Genomic DNA, 18,095 nt, shown 5'->3' with positions numbered 1-18,095 from the left:
AATCTGCCAGCTTACAAATGATAACAGCCCATAATATAGTGAGGAAATCTTATTTTGGATATAATAAAATATATATCGTGAGGATCTCATGATAGATTAATTAATTAATCTATTTTTGATTTGCGCCATGATTTTCGTCGAGATTCCCCTCCTAATTGCGGTCATAACGGCTCTTTTGTCCCTTGGCTCGATCTTGATCCCGGCCGATCTCGATCTTGATCGATCTCTGAGTCTTAGAGCTCGATCTTGGTCCCGATCTCGATCTTGATCGGTCGTTCGATCTCAATCCTGACAACATATACTTCGCACCATGGCTCGATATCACAATGATAATCCTCGGACCACCACGTTCCAATCTCGATTAGTCATACGAAGGACAAATTCGATTTTGACCGTATACAATTAGAAAAAAATTATTTTCTCTCACAAATATAATAACTTGTGAAAATAGTTGCAATATTGATAGTGATTGGATTCGCACCATGTCTCGATATTGATAGTGATTGCGATGATGGGCATTGGCTCGTGTAATCTAATTCATCGTTTGGATATCGGGATAAGAGATCATAATCTCGGATTTTAAGAAAAAATATTTTTATCTTTTTCCTTGCTAATATTATGTATTGTGAGTGAAATGTCAGAACGACACATGAATAATTGTACTTTTAATATATTTTCTGGAATAATTATACTTTTAAAATTAAAGTGCAGCTGTTTGGGTTATATTCATCGCTGATCTCTCTCAATGTGGTTTTCAAATTTAAATTTTTCTTTCTTCTTTTTACTGCACCTCTCCTTTAATTTGTTCGTTATCATCAGAACAATGTATGTATTACTCTTTAATCGGACTAAAAATATGAATTTGGTTCAAAAGTTTACGGAATCGGCCTATTCACTACTTATGTTTAAGCACGCTAGCTAGTCTCAAAATTAGAATTTGATTTACAAAAAAATTGACTATTTTTCAATAATTTTACAAATGCTGGCTATTTTTCAATTTCCAATGCGATAACTGACCAACTCGTACTATTTTCCCGTTCAAATTAACGCAAACTTTAAAATGGAATAATTTAAACTATAATCTAAAATGATCTGCAGTAAGTATATGTCAATAAACTAAGGACTAATCCATAGATATTTTTTCTTTTTTTCCGATTTTTTTATAAATGTATTTGTCCATAAATGATTTGAGAGAGGGACCCTGAGGAGTCAACCTTGGGTATTAGAACTTGTGAAATTATACACTTAACTCAAAAGCAACCCTATTAATCTTTCATTGAAATTATTAAGTGCTCAAAGTTAACATTTCAAGATCTTTATATCTGACCTAGACTAAACTAGATATCGAACAAAAGTGAGCACAGATGAGAGGACCCATCTTCTCGCGTTCTTTTCTTCAGGAACAGAACACCATAGATGCACAGCACAAAAAACAAACGTATTCCCTAACATTGTAGAAATTGCTGAAATTTCTCAACTTAATTAGAACATTGAGAGCATGGATGTCCCAAACTTGTCCTTGGCTTCCTTGTCAAAGGGATCCTCACCTAAATACATGTAAATGTAGGCCCTGCACAGTAGTTTGTATTGGTAAAAATAAATATTACACGTGGAGTTAATTATATGGTTGACATGTCAAGGCACGTGGATCACTAGAAAAGAGACAGCTGGAGAGGAGCACTAAAAGAGACACGAGTCGCAGCAGATACGAACAAATCACCCACGAGGTGAAAAGAAATGGTTGCTCGAGTCTCTTTAAGTTATATGAAGAGGCACCGATGGAATGAACCAAGACAGTAAAAAGGGCAGATTCATGGATCTTCAATTAAAGATCGTGGATGATTACAAATGTTACAGAATCTTCACGAACAATTACGATTACCAATTATAACGTTTCATTAATGTCATTAATGCTCATAATGACTCGGTCTTAAAAAGAAAAAGACATTGTACTTGAAGACCTCTATATAAGGGAAAGAAATGTCATTTGTACAGATACGTTCTGATTATTGTTGGAATATAATTACTTGTACTTTCTATTGATTACTTTGTCATTTCTTATTCTAATTTACTTTCTTATTTCTGAGAGAATATTGAATTTATTGATTATCAGTAAACCTAGTACTTCTAAAAATAGGCTTTGACTGAGAATCTAATTCTTTGGTTAAACAAATTAGTTCCGTTACCGGGAATCTGATAATCTTCTCTTACTTTTCAAATCATTCTCTCTCAACTTGTCACGACCCAAAATCTAACTATGGTCGTGATGGAGCCTATCGTGTTACAAGGCAAGCCTATTTCCCAAAATATTACTACTAAATCGATTATAAGAATTTAATAAAATATTTCCAACATTTGAATTTTTCATAAACTAAATCAACTCTAAATATAATTATTGAAAATACTGAAACGAGTCCCAAACATCGGGGTGTCACTAAGTCATGAGCGTCTAAATCTATGAACTAAGAAGTAAAACTGTCTAACTCTCAATAGAGTCCAAAAGAAGAAATGATAAAAGGAGTAACAAGGTCCTGCGGACGCTAGCAACTACCTTACAGTCTCCAACGATAGCCGGCCTGAACTCAATGATCGCCGCGCTCTAACTCACCTGGATCTGCACATAAAGTGCAGAGTATAATATGAGTACAACTGACTCAGTAGTAACAGAAATAACTAAGGAACTGAGTAGTAGTGACGAGCTAAGTAGAACAATTCAATTATTTCTTTATCACAATTTAAAATAAACAGGAATAATCAGGTAAATTTCATCAACTCCATAAATGCTACAAAGAAATTAACGGGTAAAAATGTAGCAACAACAAAAGTAATGAATCCTCGTAGCAATGTCACTCCATCACTCGGCTCTCGGCACTCGCACTCAGCACTCAACACTCAATAGGTACCTGCGCTCACTGGAGGTGTGTACAGACTCATGAGGGGCTCCTACAGCCCAAGCGTTATAAGCACGAATAACTCACGTGCTGCACGGATAACTCACGTGCCCTCAGTCAAATACCTCACAACAGGCCATCGGCCTCACTCAGTCATGTACCTCTCTAACCTCACTATCGTCAACAATTAAGGAAAATACAGTCCACGTCAAGTATCACAGTATATCAGCAAAATAATAAGGACTGAGGTAAACATGTACAATAATATCTATGACTGAGTGCAAATAATATGAGCATGAATAAAGCCTAAGCATGATCTCTAACATGAAGGCAAACAAGTTCAACAACAAATAAACACATAACCACATATAATAGCCATTAGGCCTCACAGTCTCACTGGACAGACCAAGTCTCAATCCCTAGCGGTGCACACCCACACGCCCGTCACCTAGCGTGGGTATCACTTCCAAACAATCACGTGATGTCAAATCTCCGGGTTTATACCCTCAAAGCCAGAGTTAAAACTGTTACTTACCTTAACAGCATAAAATCCTACTTCGGGATGCCCTCGTCTCTAGACTCGATCTCCAAAAGCTCCGAATCTAACCAAAATCAGAATACTACTATCAACATAGGCTAAAGAATTGAATTCCACAATAAAAACTACATAAATAGGCCAAAAATCCGAAATCGGCCAAAACTTGGGCCCCGTGTCCACATCTCGAAACCAGTCAAAAATGGCAGAATAATAATTCTCGTGCTCTCCCGAGTCTAACCATATAAAATTCATCAAAATCGAACTCCGTTTGGTCCCTCAAATCCTCACTTAAAACTCTCCAAAACTCAAACCCTAACTCCCTCAATTTCACCCTAAACCCCTACTAATTTCATGGCTAATCAGTGAAAAAATATCATAAACGCGTGTAAATAAACCCAAGAGACTTACCTCACTGATGTCTCATGATTCTTCCTTGAAAAACACTGCCCCAAAGCTCAAAACCGTTCAACAATGGTGGAAAAAGGGCAAATATTCGCTAAGGGTTACTCTTATAGGTTCTGCCCCAGGGGTTCCGCACCTGCGACCCTCTTCTTCGCACCTGCGCAGCCGCACTTGCGGTCCCAGGTGCGCACCTTCGGACGTCACTTAAACGCCAAGCTTCGCGCCTGCGCAACCTCCTTCGCACCTACGGGCTCGCAGGTGCGACACTCCTTCCGCACCTGCGCCAACTGCCCAGCTGACCAATTCCGCATCTGCGCTCGAACCCTCGCACCTGCGATTCCGCAGATGTGGTCCAGCCTGCCGCTCCTGCGCCCATTTCCGCATCTGCGGTTGGTCCTCAGCTTCTGCGACCATCGCACATGCGGTCCCCACTTCGCAGGTGCAGCCACACCAGAACAGCAGCATCACGTGCATTTTCCAAACTCCAAACTTTCCGTTAGCCCTCCGAATTCATCCCGAGCCCCTCGGGACCTCAACCAATAATTCCAACAAGTCATATATCACTACTCGAACTTAGTCGAACCTCCGGAACACCCAAAACTACACCAAAACACCAAATCAACCTCGAATTCAAGCCTAAGAACTTCTAAACTTCCAAAATTCACCAACGACGTCGAAACATATCAAACCACGTCCGAATGACCTCAAATTTTGCACACACATCACAAATCACACTACGAACCTACTCCCACTTCCGAAATTTCATTCCGACCCCGATACCTAATTTTCCACTGCCGGCCAAAATCGCCAAATTTCTAACTTTCGCCAATTCAAGCCTAATTCTATCACGGGCCTCCAAATTACATTCCGGACACACTCTTAAGTCTAAAATCATCCAACGAAGCTAACTGAATCATAAAAATCCACATCCGAATTCGTTTACTCATAAGTCAACTTCCGGTTGACTTTTCTAACTTAGCTTTCTAACTAAGAGACTAAGTGTTCATTTCATTCCAAAACTACTCCGAACCCAAACCTACCAACTCGATACAACTCAATACAACTGAAAAACACATAAATAAGCAGAAATGGGGAAAACGGGGCTACAACTCTTGAAACGACCGACCGGGTCGTTACACAACTGAATCATGTCGAATGTCAATGATAACAACCAGCAGGTGGAAGGAACTCCAGTTTCGTCACCTCAAGGAACCCCACGCAATTCAAAAGAAGCATCACCAGAAAGATCCACTACTCATAACAATGAATAACATGGAAATGAACAAACTGTCGAGCAGGATGCTGTGAAGCAGTTAATTACTGAGTACGTGAATGATGCTCTTCATGCTTTCGTGAGGGGACTACCAGTTGTGCCACCCATACCTCCACCAAATAATATTGTGACTGTGGAAATTCGACGATCAGGTTTGGCTAATTTTGGAAGTAGAGGAACTCCCAACGAGTCACGTGATGGGAGACCAGGTACGCCTAATAATTCTGATTTACAAACTTTAATATTAACCTTGCAAAAACAGGAAAAAGAAGAAAATGACTGTATTGAGCAAATACCCGGCGTACCACCTGTGATCAAAGGAGTTGATTTCGACAAATATTCACAACAACCATGGAAACCAAGCGCAGCTCCATTACTAATTCCCCAAAAGTTCAAAATACCTGACATCCTGAAATATGATGGAACGACCGATCCACGTGACCACGTTACTGCATTCACCATGGGAGTAAAAGGCAATGATTTAACCAAGCAGGAGATTGAATCTGTGCTGGTCAAAAAGTTTGGGGAAACACTTACTAAAGGAGTGTTAACATAGTATTCTCTTTTACATAAAAATTCTATTGACTCTTTTGCTGAGCTTGCAGATCTATTTATAAAAGCACACTCAGGTGCATAAAAAGTTGAAAAGAGAATGGAGGATATATTCAAAGTAAAGCAAGGAGATACAGAATTGCTTCGAGAATTCATAGACAGATTCCAACGTGAAAGAATATTGCTACCAAGAGTACCTGATAATTGGTCAGCCATGGCATTTGCAAGTAATTTAAACGAGAAAAGTTCAGAAGCTACGAGGAGGCTTAAAGAGAGCCTACAAGAATTCCCTGCCATGACATGGAATGATGTTTATAATTGGTACAGTACCAAGTTACGGATCGAAGAAAATATCGTAGCTCAGTCAAGGGTTGAAGAAAAAACAGGTTCGAGGCGGTCAGAATCTGAGAAGAGGTCCGATAAGAATAGGTACGAGCCTTATATGGGACCTTCGGGGTGAGAAGCTCGTTCCAAATTCAAAAACGCGCAGGCTGATCAGAGGCTCGCAAATAGAGATTCAGGTTTGTCATCGTCGAGATTCAGAAAAGATCGAGGTGAACGTAACAGAGATGCTAATACAAACGCAAGGATTGGGGAGTACAATTTTAACGTGAGTACCTCCGAGTTGGTCGCGGTTTTAAGAAGCATGGGGGATAAGGTACGATGGCCTAAAGAGATTAGATCAAATCCAAATAGGAGAAACCCAGAGTTTTGGTGTGAGTTCCATAATGATCACGGCCATAGAACATCAGACTGTAGATTATTACAAGGTGAGGTGGAACATTTATTGAAGCAGGGCTATCTGACGGAATTGTTCAGCGAGAAAGGCAAACAAGCTTACATGAAAAATAGGCAAGAGCCCCCAAAACCTCCGTCTCCAAAGAGAACAGTAAATGTGATAAACGGCGGAGAAGAAGTCAACGGCGTAACCTATATAGCCGCGAGAAAAACAACAAAGTTCACAATAACTCACGGGAAGTAAACTCGCCAAACTTTGGAAGACGGCAACATAACCTTTGATGATGCAGATGTCGATGGATTAATGATTCCTCACAACGATGCACTGGTAATATCTTTACTTATACATGATACTAATGTAAAACAAGTTTTGATTGACCCAGGTAGCTCTATGAATATCATTCTTTTACGAGTGGTAAACGAAATGCTGATGGGCGATCGTGTAGTTCCAAAACCACGCTCCTTATATGGGTTTGATAACTCACCATTATTATAAAGGGCGAGATTGAACTAAGCACATACGCAAAAGGGGTCATCAAAGAAATAAAATTTTAAGTGATAGACACGGATATGGCCTATAATGTGATTCTTGGAAGGCCGTGGATTCATGATATGGATGTTGTGCCATCCACATTACATCAGGTTATCAAATTACCTTCAAAACGGGAAATTCAACAGATCCGAGGAGATCAACAAACTTCAAGAAGCATCAATTCAGTGATACAGTCAAGTAAAAAAGATACGAATGCAAGTCAAAAAGATACGAGTGCAAGTCAAAAAATGCGGGTACAAGTGAGAAAGATGTGGTAAATCAAATTTCAACAGAAATTGTATCAAAACAAACAGTCGTGGACTCCAGACCAGATGTAATTCAAGAGCCAGAGGAGAACAAAAATATTAAAACAACGATTGAGGAGCTTGAAGTTGTTCCACTATTCGAACAGTGGCCAGATCGAAGAATTCATATCAGAGCAAGGTTAAACCCATATATGAGAGATAAGTTAATTAAATATTTAAAAGCTAATGCGGATTGTTTTGCATGGTCCCATTCAGATATGACAGGTATACCTCCGGAGGTGATCACTCATAAATTAAATGAAGATCCATCATTCATATCTGTCAAACAAAAGAAGAGGAAGCAAGGATCATTCAAAAATCAAGTGATCGATGAAGAGGTACAGAAACACTTAAAGATCGATTCAATACGCGAGGTAAAATATCCTAATTGGTTAGCTAATACTGTGGTAATTCCGAAAAAGAACGGTAAATGGAGAGTTTGTGTGGATTACACTGACTTAAATAAAGCATACCCAAAGGATTCATTCCCTTTACCGCATATAGATCAATTGATTGATGCTACCGCAGGCCACGAATTATTAAGCTTTCTAGATGCGTATTCTGGTTATAATAAAATAAAAATGGACCCCTTAGACAAAGAAAAAACTTCATTTATTACAAACAGGGGGACTTATTGTTACAAAGTCATGCCTTTTGGCTTGAAAAATGCTGGAGCCACGTATAAGAGGTTGGTGACCAAGATGTTCCAAGAACACCTGGGGAAGACGATGGAAGTGTACATTGATGATATGTTGGTTAAATCTACATAAGCGGAAGATTATTTTCAACATCTTTCAACTACCTTCGAGATCCTCCGCAGATATAATATGAAACTGAACCCAGAAAAGTGCGCTTTTGGCGTAGCTTCAGGTAAGTTTCTAGGCTTTCTCGTATCTAATAGAGGAATTGAAGTAAATCCTGCACAAATTAAAGCTATTGAAGAAATACCTAATATACTCACAAGCAAAAAAGGGGTACAAAGATTGACAAGTAGGATTGCAGCTTTGGGAAGATTCATTTCAAGATCTTCAGAGAAAAACGTTAAATTCTTTTTAGTATTGAAGAAGCAAAATCAGTTTGAATAGACTGAGAAATGCCGACAAGCCCTCAAAGATTTGAAGGCATACTTAACAAATCCTCCCCTACTGTCTAAACCAAGGGATGGAGAAAGACTATTTGTATATCTTGCAGTTGCAGAAGTAGCTGTAAGTGCATTTTTAGTAAGGGAGGACAAAGGTAAACAATCTCCTATTTATTATATTAGTAAATCTTTATTAGATGTTGAAACTAGATATCCTCATCTAGAGAAACTAGCCTTAGCATTAGTCATGACAGCTAGGAAATTGAGAACATATTTTCAATGCCATCCTATCTCCATAGTAACTGCATATCCATTAAGGAATATTTTACATGAACAAGAATTGACAGGCAGACTAGCCAAGCGGGCAATAGAACTAAGTGAATATGACATTATTTATCAACTAAGAACAACAATAAAGTCTCAAGTTTTAGCAGATTTCATTGTAGATTTTAATACAAAAATAATTCTTGAAGTAGAAAAGGAATTACAAATTTTTACTGGAGCTAATCCAGGTACGTGGACTTTATTTACTGATGGCTCTTCAAATGTCAAAGGAGCCAGTTTAGGTATTGTCTTAATCCCACTCTCAGGTGAAAGTATAAGACAAGCAATTAAATATTACCCTATTACTAACAATGAAGCAGAGTATGAAGCTGTAATTGCAGGTTTGGAACTAGCACGAGAACTCTCCATAAAGCAAATCATGATTAAAAGTGACTCTCAACTGATAGTCAATCAGATGCAGGGGACTTACACTGCTAGAGAGGCACGAATGCAACAATACTTGGAAAATGCACGAGAACTGATAACCAGGAAAGAAAACGCAGAAGCAGACGCGTTAGCTAACCTTGCTTCAGATGCAGAAGTAACGAATGAAGAAAATGCTATTATAATACATTTATTTCATTCAGCACTTGACCATGATAAACATGAGGTAAGCTTTGATAATTTAACCTGGGATTGGAGAAATGAGATTGTTAATTTTTTACAGTACGGGATCGTACCTGAAGGCAAGAAAGTATCTCAAGTGCTTCGACAAAAAGTTGATTGTTACTGCCTAATTCGAGATAATTTATATCAAAAAATATTTGGCGGTCCTTTAGCAAGGTGCCTTGGACCCAATCAAACGGAGTACGTGATGAGGGAAGTACATGAAGGACATTGTGAAAATCACGCAGGTGGAAGATCTTTAGTTAAAACACTAATCAGGGCAGGATACTACTGGCCTAAAATGGAAGAAGATGCGAAAACTTTTGTAACCAAATGTGATAAGTGTCAACGATATGCCAACAATATGCATCGACCTGCAGATTTATTACATACAGTTATTTTCCCATGGCCATTTATGAAATGGGGAATGGATATAGTAGGGTATTTATCACAAGCTAAAGGAAAGGTACAGTTCTTATTAGTGTTAGCAGATTACTTTTCAAAATGGGTAGAGGCAGGAGCTTTCAAACAGGTACGAGAAAAGGAGGTGAAAGACTTCATTTGGCGAAACATTATATGCCGGTTTGGAGTTCCAAAAGAAATCATATGTGATAATGGCCCACAATTTATAGGCTCGAAAATCACGAAGTTCTTTCAAAGTTGGCAAATCAAACGAATAACCTCTTCACCTTACCACCCTATGGCAAATGGACAAGCTGAGTCAACAAATAAGATTATCGTCAATAATTTGAAGAAGAGACTAGAAAAATCAAAAGGGAATTGGCCTGAAGAATTACCAGGAGTGTTATGGGCTTATAGAACCACAACAAAAACAGCCACGAGAGAAACTCCATTTTCGCTTGTGTACGGTTCAGAAGCTTTAATCCCAGTTGAAATAGTAGAACCAAGCACGAGATTCACATTGGCAACGGAATAATCAAACGATGAGGAATTAGGAACAAACTTGGACTTACTCGAACAAAGAAGAGAAGCAGCTTTAATACGGATGGCAGCACAAAAGCAAATCATAGAACGATACTACAATAGAAAGGCTCACCTCAGGTACTTCAAAATTGGGGACTTCATTCTTAAAAAGGTTTTCCAATCAATGAAAACAACCGGAGCAGGAAAGTTAAATCCAAATTGGGAAGGACCCTATAAAGTTCGAGGTATCGCTGGAAAAGGTACTTATGAGTTAGAAACCATGGATGGCAAGGTTTTACTCTCGAGTTGGAATGCTGTTCATTTAAAGAAATACTATTTCTGAGCAAAAGAAATACCCACGGTCAGGTATCGTTTAATTACGATTTTTGTTTTGTACAGTTAAAATTATACTAACAATTTTAGATGATAGGCAAAAAGCTAGCCCACACCAAATGATGATATTAGACCCGAAAGATACGCGGAAGCAACATTATTCTCGGTCTAGGGTTGCAACCTTTCTGATGGAAATATAAAGGGTTAAGCAGTCATTATCTAAATTATATATACCTCCGAGTCCCGTATGTTTTTTCTTTTCAGGAAATGGACCACATAGAAGGAATAATCAAGTGCTCGAGATTTCATACTTCAAAGCTCAAACACTTGGGGACTATATAATATACATATGATATATGTATAAGGAAGGCAAAGAAGGCTGAAACAATTAATTTCAAGTCAAGCTAAAGTCTACTCAATAAATATTAGAGCAAAGTCAAGAGCCAAAAATGCAAGCCTGATTCAAAAACCTATGAAGAATATACTCGTGGATGTAAATTTCAAAATCTTACGAATGGCAATATTTAATCATGGGTTGCAAGATATACCCTTGAATTTTGTAAAATTTGTTGTAAAGAAAATAGTTACGAAAGAGTTATAGATGATACTTGAATACATGTAAAGTATTATATAATTTGAAAGTTCGAAAGATACAAAACTTCCTCAAAGTTATTCAAAGAAACATGTGTGTTCCTATTTCTTCTTTCGTATGTTTACACCATTATGAAGTTGATACATCTTCTTCATTAAGTGTTGATTATAAAAGGGCCCTCTTTTATAAATCGTGCTTGTTTCAAAAAGTCACAAAGTACTGAAGCATTTTTAATGCATAACAAAAGAGTAGTACAGAAACTCGGAATAAAATATCATAGAAGTTGAACAAAAACTTAGAAGATGATATTATAATAACTTGGTTAAAACTAAGTATGAACTTAGTTCCAACCTAATTATCTTATACAAAAAATCCCAAAACGGACTAGGGGTAAGATTTTTCAAAATATTACCCCCAAATGGGAGCAGGGGTAAATCTCCAAATGTTCCACCAATAAAAAAAACAAAGAAACATTTCAATCTTTTTAACTTTCACTGTGGGGTAGAATCTAAACCAGTAGGATGAAGAGTGGCATCATCACCAGAAGGGAGAGCAACTTGAGCAGGAGAAGGTTGAACAACAGCCTCACCAGGAGCGATTTCATCACCCTCGGGAATGCCAACCACAGGTGAAGAAAAGTTTTGACTCTGCTGGGTCTTTTCAATTGTCTCTTTAGTCTTTGCAATCTCAGCATCTAAGTCAAAGCCTTCCCGACTTACTTCGATTAACGTTTCGAGGCGAGTGTTCAAAAAAGCCCAGCTAACATCAACAACGGCTTTATCTTCAAGGGCCTCATAATCTTTTTCCCAATGCTCAACCTCAGTTCTTAATTCATCCTTCTCATTCAAGGCAACATCATAAGAAGCCTGTAGGGGGACAAGAGATCTCTCTAAAAACTGAACCTTGTCTGAGGATACACGAAGATCTTCTTGAGTTTGCGTGAGTATTTGAACAAGCTCCCCAGAGTAAGCTTCTTTTTGGTTTAACAAATCCTTTAAGCTCCTAATTTCTTCAGAAGCCTTGGAAACCTGCTCAGCAAATGAAGACTCGAGAAGATTCTTGTCTTTACCCGCCTGATTGGATGAGGCTTTCTCAACCGGTAGTTCCGCTTCCATAACCTTTACTTGCTTCTCTAAGGTGCACTTTTCTTCCTCTAAAACCTCCATCTCAAGTTGAAGCCCCTCGAACTATTCTTTCCAGTTGTCCGCCTCAGTGTGATAATCATTCATCAACTGCTCTGTGTGGACGATCCTTTTCATCATCTCCGTTCCGATGAGATTGATCTACAAATGAAAAGAGGAATGTGATACCAGTAAAAATCACGTAAAATAAAAAAGACAAGGTTTATACCTTTAAAAATGAATGCACAATATCATTCATCCATGTTAGAAAGCCGTGACTTTCCAGTTTTGACTTCTCAACTGGGCCAATCAGTGGTTTTAGCCATACATCAGCTTGGCCAGATTTCTTCAAAAGATTACCATCTTCAGGAATCTCGATGGTAACTTGTTTCATTGCCCTACTGTTACTGGAGGAACCAACTTCAACATGGGAAGTTGTAACAGTAGGGGCAATCGAGGAAGTTAAAATAGCCACGGGCGAAACAATGGCAGCAACAGCAAGAACGGGTAACTGAGGTTCAATCGGAGTAGAGGCATAAAAAGTGGCAAGAGGCGTTTCCTCAGATATAAAGCCAAATTTTTCTTTATCAAACCCACGAGAAAAGAGTTGTTCAGTAGAGTCATGGGGTGCAGCCGTGCAGCAGACGTCTCTTCATCAGAACTCACTAAGGTAGCATTTTCAGGCTCGGACATGAGAATAGAACTAGGATGGGGAATAGCTTCGTCATCAGAAATGACCCGTCTCCCAGCCCGTGGCTTACGAACCAACAAGCCTTCGTCCCGTTCTTCTTCATCCTCAGAGTTCTGTGGCCTATCAGCTTTTCTTTTTGATAAAGAACTCAAGATTATCTCTTGAGCCTTTGATAGAGAGAGCCTCAAAGCAGTGATTGAAGCAGCACTCACACCTCGAATAGGAAATCCTAACAAAGAAAGGGGTTAATAAGTTCCAAAATAAACATGAAAGTAAGGAAGAAAGTGAAAGAGAAAGTTACCGTGAGTTTTAACTTTCCATCAAAATCTGTTTGAAAGGTATTTCCAGGACCTTTCTTCCATAGGAGCAATGGTTAACAATTTCTCTACCCAACCACGGAGGTCAAAAATCTCCTCAACAGTTCCCATGGTTGCTGAAAAAGAAAAGTAAAACAGTTACGAGATTACAAGTTCTTCACCAAAAAAAAAGAAGTAAAAGATTGAAAGAAAAACTTACGTGCAAAGTTCTACTTCTTAGGGAAGGGCATGTTCTCTTCACCTACTAACCCACTTGTAGGAGCAACAACAAATCAGGCATACCAGCCACGATCTTTGTCGTCTTCAGGGCTAACCAAAACTCTCTTACTCCTCGCCACGAGAGTAAAAATCCCATGACGAAATAATTTGGGAGAGTAAAGATGAATCATATGGTAAAAGGTGAAGGGTAAAGAAGCCAAATTTGACAAGTATCTAGGGCATGCCATAGCCCTCCATACAATAGGACCAATCTGTCCTAAACACACATCGAAGAAACGACAAAACTCAATGATAACTGGATCAATAGGTGGCCTAAAACCTAATGTGAAAGGATATGTATACACAAAAGAAAAACCAGCTTTAAAGGAAGTGATCCTTTGATTTTCATGGGGGACCAGAATCGGAAAGTCAGATTTCCAATAGCAATCTCTCCGCACAATGGAAACTAAACCCTCAGTAATCTGGGAAGGGTAAATATCAGCACAATCGTGAGAAGTCATGGAAGTGACCTGATTTTTAATTAATTCTCTATCAGTGACAAAGAAAAGTTCAGCGGGAATAATCTCGTCGACAGTAGGTTCACGAAGTGGTTCACTAGAATCCCTACCTATAGCGGAAGATCTATGTGAAGAAGAAGCCCTAGTTCTAGAAGATGATGGAGGAGTAGTACTGGGTTGAGAAGGAGAACCACGTACAAACACTGACCCTAAACTATGTAACCTACCACCTCTCCTACTCCTGATAGGAGCGGAAGAAGGGGAAGTTCATCTACTATGATGACTTTTCGAGGATAAGGATTTGAAGAAGACATAGTTGTATGGGGAAGTAGTACGTAATGAAGAACAATAGTAAGTTGTGAATAAAGAACACTGAAGAAAGTTTTTCGTAAAAGTAAAGGCAAAGGATGTATTTATATGCAGAAGCAACCATCATGTAAAGAGGGTAGTGATGGAAACGTCATTATGAAAACAGTCACTTCGTGACTGATGCAGTCGCAAAAAGACCTAAAATCCGAGGAAGAGTTGCAGAACCAATCGATGACTGCCGCGTGTCACATACAGTAAATGGAAGTGACATACGACGCATTGGTTCAGAGGAAGATATAATGGTACGTGAGAAACGACGGCAAAACATTCCCGCCATAAATGTGATCCACTTCCCAAATATTCAATTGCTGAATAATTGATAAGTGGGGGGACTATTTGTATTGGTAAAAATAAATGTTACACGTGGATTTAATTATGTGGTTGACATGACAAGGCACGTGGATCACTAGAAAAGCGACAGCTGAAGAGGAGCACTAAAAGAGACACGAGTCGCAGCAGATACGAACAAATCACCCACGAGGTGAAAAGAAATGGTTGCTCGAGTCTCTTTAAGTTATATGAAGAGGCACCGGTGGAATGAACCAAGACAGTAAAAAGGGCATATTCATGAATCTTCAATTAATGAGCGTGGATGATTACAAACGTTACAGAATCTTCACGAACAGTTACAATTACCAATTAGAACGTTTCATTAATGTCATTAATGCTCATAATAACTCTGTCTTAAAAGGGAAAAGACGTTGTACTTGAAGACCTCTATATAAGGGAAAGAAATGTCATTTGTACAGACACGTTCTGATTATTATTGGAATATAATTACTTACTTATGCTTTCTATTGATTACTTTGTTATTTCTTATTCTAATTTCCTTTCTTATTTCTGAGAGAATATTGAATTTCTTGATTATCAGTAACCCGAATACTTCTAAAAATAGGCTTTGACTGAGAATCTAATTCTTTGGTTAAACATAGTTCACTTTCCACCTTGCTCACTATTTCACCCATCACTGCATTTATTTAGTTACCAAACAGTATTAAGAGGGGGAAAATGATTTCCTTCACTTATTTGTGAAAGTCCTTTTCCTTATAACTATTTTCACTTTTAACTTCTTATTATTTGCTCTAGCTAACACTTAGCTTGCGTTCATACATAGATTTGATTGAAAGTTGAAAAAAATATTTTTGAAGTTGTATTGAAAAATAATTTTTATAAGTTAAAATTGTGTTTGGACGTTCATTTTATTTGAAGAAAAGTTGAACTTTTGTGAGTGGAAGGGAAGGAAAAATTTCACCCAAAAACTGTCCTAACCCAGTTTTGGGGAATTTGAAAATTTTGAAGATTTTTTCCCCAAGACTATCATATTTAATAAACAAAAAATATTTTTAATTTTTTTTATATGAAGCCAAAATCTATGGCCAAACGGGAGCTTATACATAACATTGTAGTACTTTTTTTAAATTAAAATGCTCTCCAATTTGCTACTCATATTGATCTTTGATGTATATGTTTTGCACCACTAACCAAATAACGGAAAATATTTTCGTAAAAAAATACTTTTGTCATACCAGTTTTACCTTTTGTCGGAAGAACATATCCAAGAAGCCTAGAAATTTCAATGACTGATCCAGAAGTGAGCTTTATGTCATCAGATGCTTCACGCATGATCCTAATATAACAACACAATATTAGAGTTTTGAAATTAATATATGGTTGATTACAATTAATTATCTAGCTAAGTATTTAAAATTGTTATAATTAAGTAGTACTAGTACTTTTTGGTTAGTTCTTCATTCTTGGCACCAGTGAGTTTCTTTATGGCTGGACCAAGGCCTTCATCAAAATTCTTTCTTACCATACTCATTGATAGCCCAGAAAACACTATTACCAAACGCACCATCATCCCAAAATCACTGTCAATTACCATTTGATACATTTCCTTTGTTGGTTTTGATGGTGCTTTATTCCCAATCTTTGACTGCATAATTAGTTCCTTCATTTTCTCATTGTCTGCATATATTCCTGGAGATTCAAAGAAGAAGAAATGGTTAATTTGGATGAATACAGCAGTATTTGTTTCTAATCCCTATCGGAATTTGTTTAAAGCTGGTAAGGATTAATAATCTTGAACAAGAAAGCCAGCAATGCTGCTAAAATAAAGGGTCAATATTCGTGTATGGTCACTGAATCTTAGTTACAGTAAGTAAAGTCACAAAACTACTTTTTATCTCGTCATAATAAATATCAAAAATTTCACCAAAATACTTTTATATACTTAAAGTAACTAAACTTAGTTTATCCACTATAATATAAAGTTGTAAAAACTTTACCTACTATAGCAGTAAAGTCATGATATTTTGCCATTATATACATAGTGGATGAAGGTTAGTGATTTTATTATTATACTAGGTAAAGTTCAACTATTATAATAATGTGACCAAAAAAAAAAAAAAATGTGGCTTTACTCTTATAGTTGATAAGTTCAGTTACTTTATTTTAATATGATCAAAAAGTATTCTGGACTATAGAGAATAAAACTAACACAGAGACGGAACGAAAAGTGAAGTTATGTTGCTAACATTATGAAAGATATAGATTTAATTAGAAGATAATTAATTACCAAAGCCATAGATTTTGAGGCCAATGCCAAGCATGCTCTTCTTCCTTAAACCTACAGCTTTCAATAACTTCCCATCTTGTAGTTTGACAGGAAAAGTAACTCCAGTTTTTGGTTCAGTCTCAACTGGAATTTCCTCCTCTTTTATTGGTTAAGCTTGGTCACATTTCTCCTTCTTTTCCTCTTCAGTTTTGTCACAACCAGAATCCTCCTTTTCTGTTTCAGTGTTAGCACTCTTTGGTTCACCTTCAGTAATCTGTTTTTCATCATTTACAGCTGATTTATTCAAAGCAAGACCAGTTTTAGGGTCAATTTCAACTGCCTCAGTCTTTGCAGTGACATCTTCCATTGTGCTTGGCATTTTTAAGTTGATGGTTAAATTAAAGGCAAAGAGGATAGTATGATATATTGGTTCTTGCTGTGGTTTGAAGTTTTAGAGGCAAAAGGGGTTTATTTATAGTGTGAAATTGCATGAGGGGGTTGTTGTGAAATACACCATTCGATCCACTTTAATTGATTTTTTGGTATTTTTACGATCCATAATATTTGATTTTTTCAGATATCAAGAAGGAATTAACTTCTTTTTTCAAAATTATTCTTAGAGTAAAGAACCTAGAAGTATTTGTTATAGTTCCAATGAACATATTAAGGTTAATATGGTCAATTTCATTATTAATTAATGTTAAAAGATGAATTCTTTAATATGTGCAAAAACAGACAAAAAAATCAATTAAAGTGGACCGGAGAAAATATCATTTTATTGATTTTGCCATGCAAGGTAAGGAGTCCGGAACCAAAGTGTGGTTCTTTTGGACTCAAGCAACCATAATATGTGAAAAAAAAGATTGTGCACCTTAATATATATAACGCGGTTATTCACCGCCTATACCTTAACGGCACATTTGTCCGTTAAGGTATAGCGCGGTCAATAACCGCGCTTTATTTGAACTTAAATGGGCAGGAAGGTATAGCGTCCATATGTACCGCGTTATAGTATAGCGCGGTACATATGCGCGCGTTATAGTCAGCCTCCTTCCCCATTAAAAAAAAACAGAAAACCAGCCCCCCTCCACAAGTAGGAATAATAGCAAGATGAAATAAGATTGAATCCAAGAATGCAGTCAAACTCTAAGTAGTAATAGCAAGGGGTATTCAAAACCGAACCGAAACTGAAAACCGAACCACAAAAATGGCTTAATGGCTTATTAGTATCGG

General features: G+C 37.6%; 1 pseudogene; it reads right to left on the bottom strand.

The window, feature by feature from the left end:
• Positions 1 to 1,189: 1,189 nt before the first annotated feature.
• On the bottom strand, positions 1,190 to 17,247 carry LOC142171421 (chalcone isomerase-like protein 1; annotated as a pseudogene).
• Between the last annotated feature and the right edge of the window lie 848 nt (positions 17,248 to 18,095).

This window comes from Nicotiana tabacum, chromosome 17 (assembly GCF_000715075.1).
Source record: "Nicotiana tabacum cultivar K326 chromosome 17, ASM71507v2, whole genome shotgun sequence".
NCBI lineage: Eukaryota > Viridiplantae > Streptophyta > Magnoliopsida > Solanales > Solanaceae > Nicotiana > Nicotiana tabacum.
Note: the sequence above shows the minus strand (reverse complement) of the source record. Positions and strands in the feature narration are given on the sequence as shown.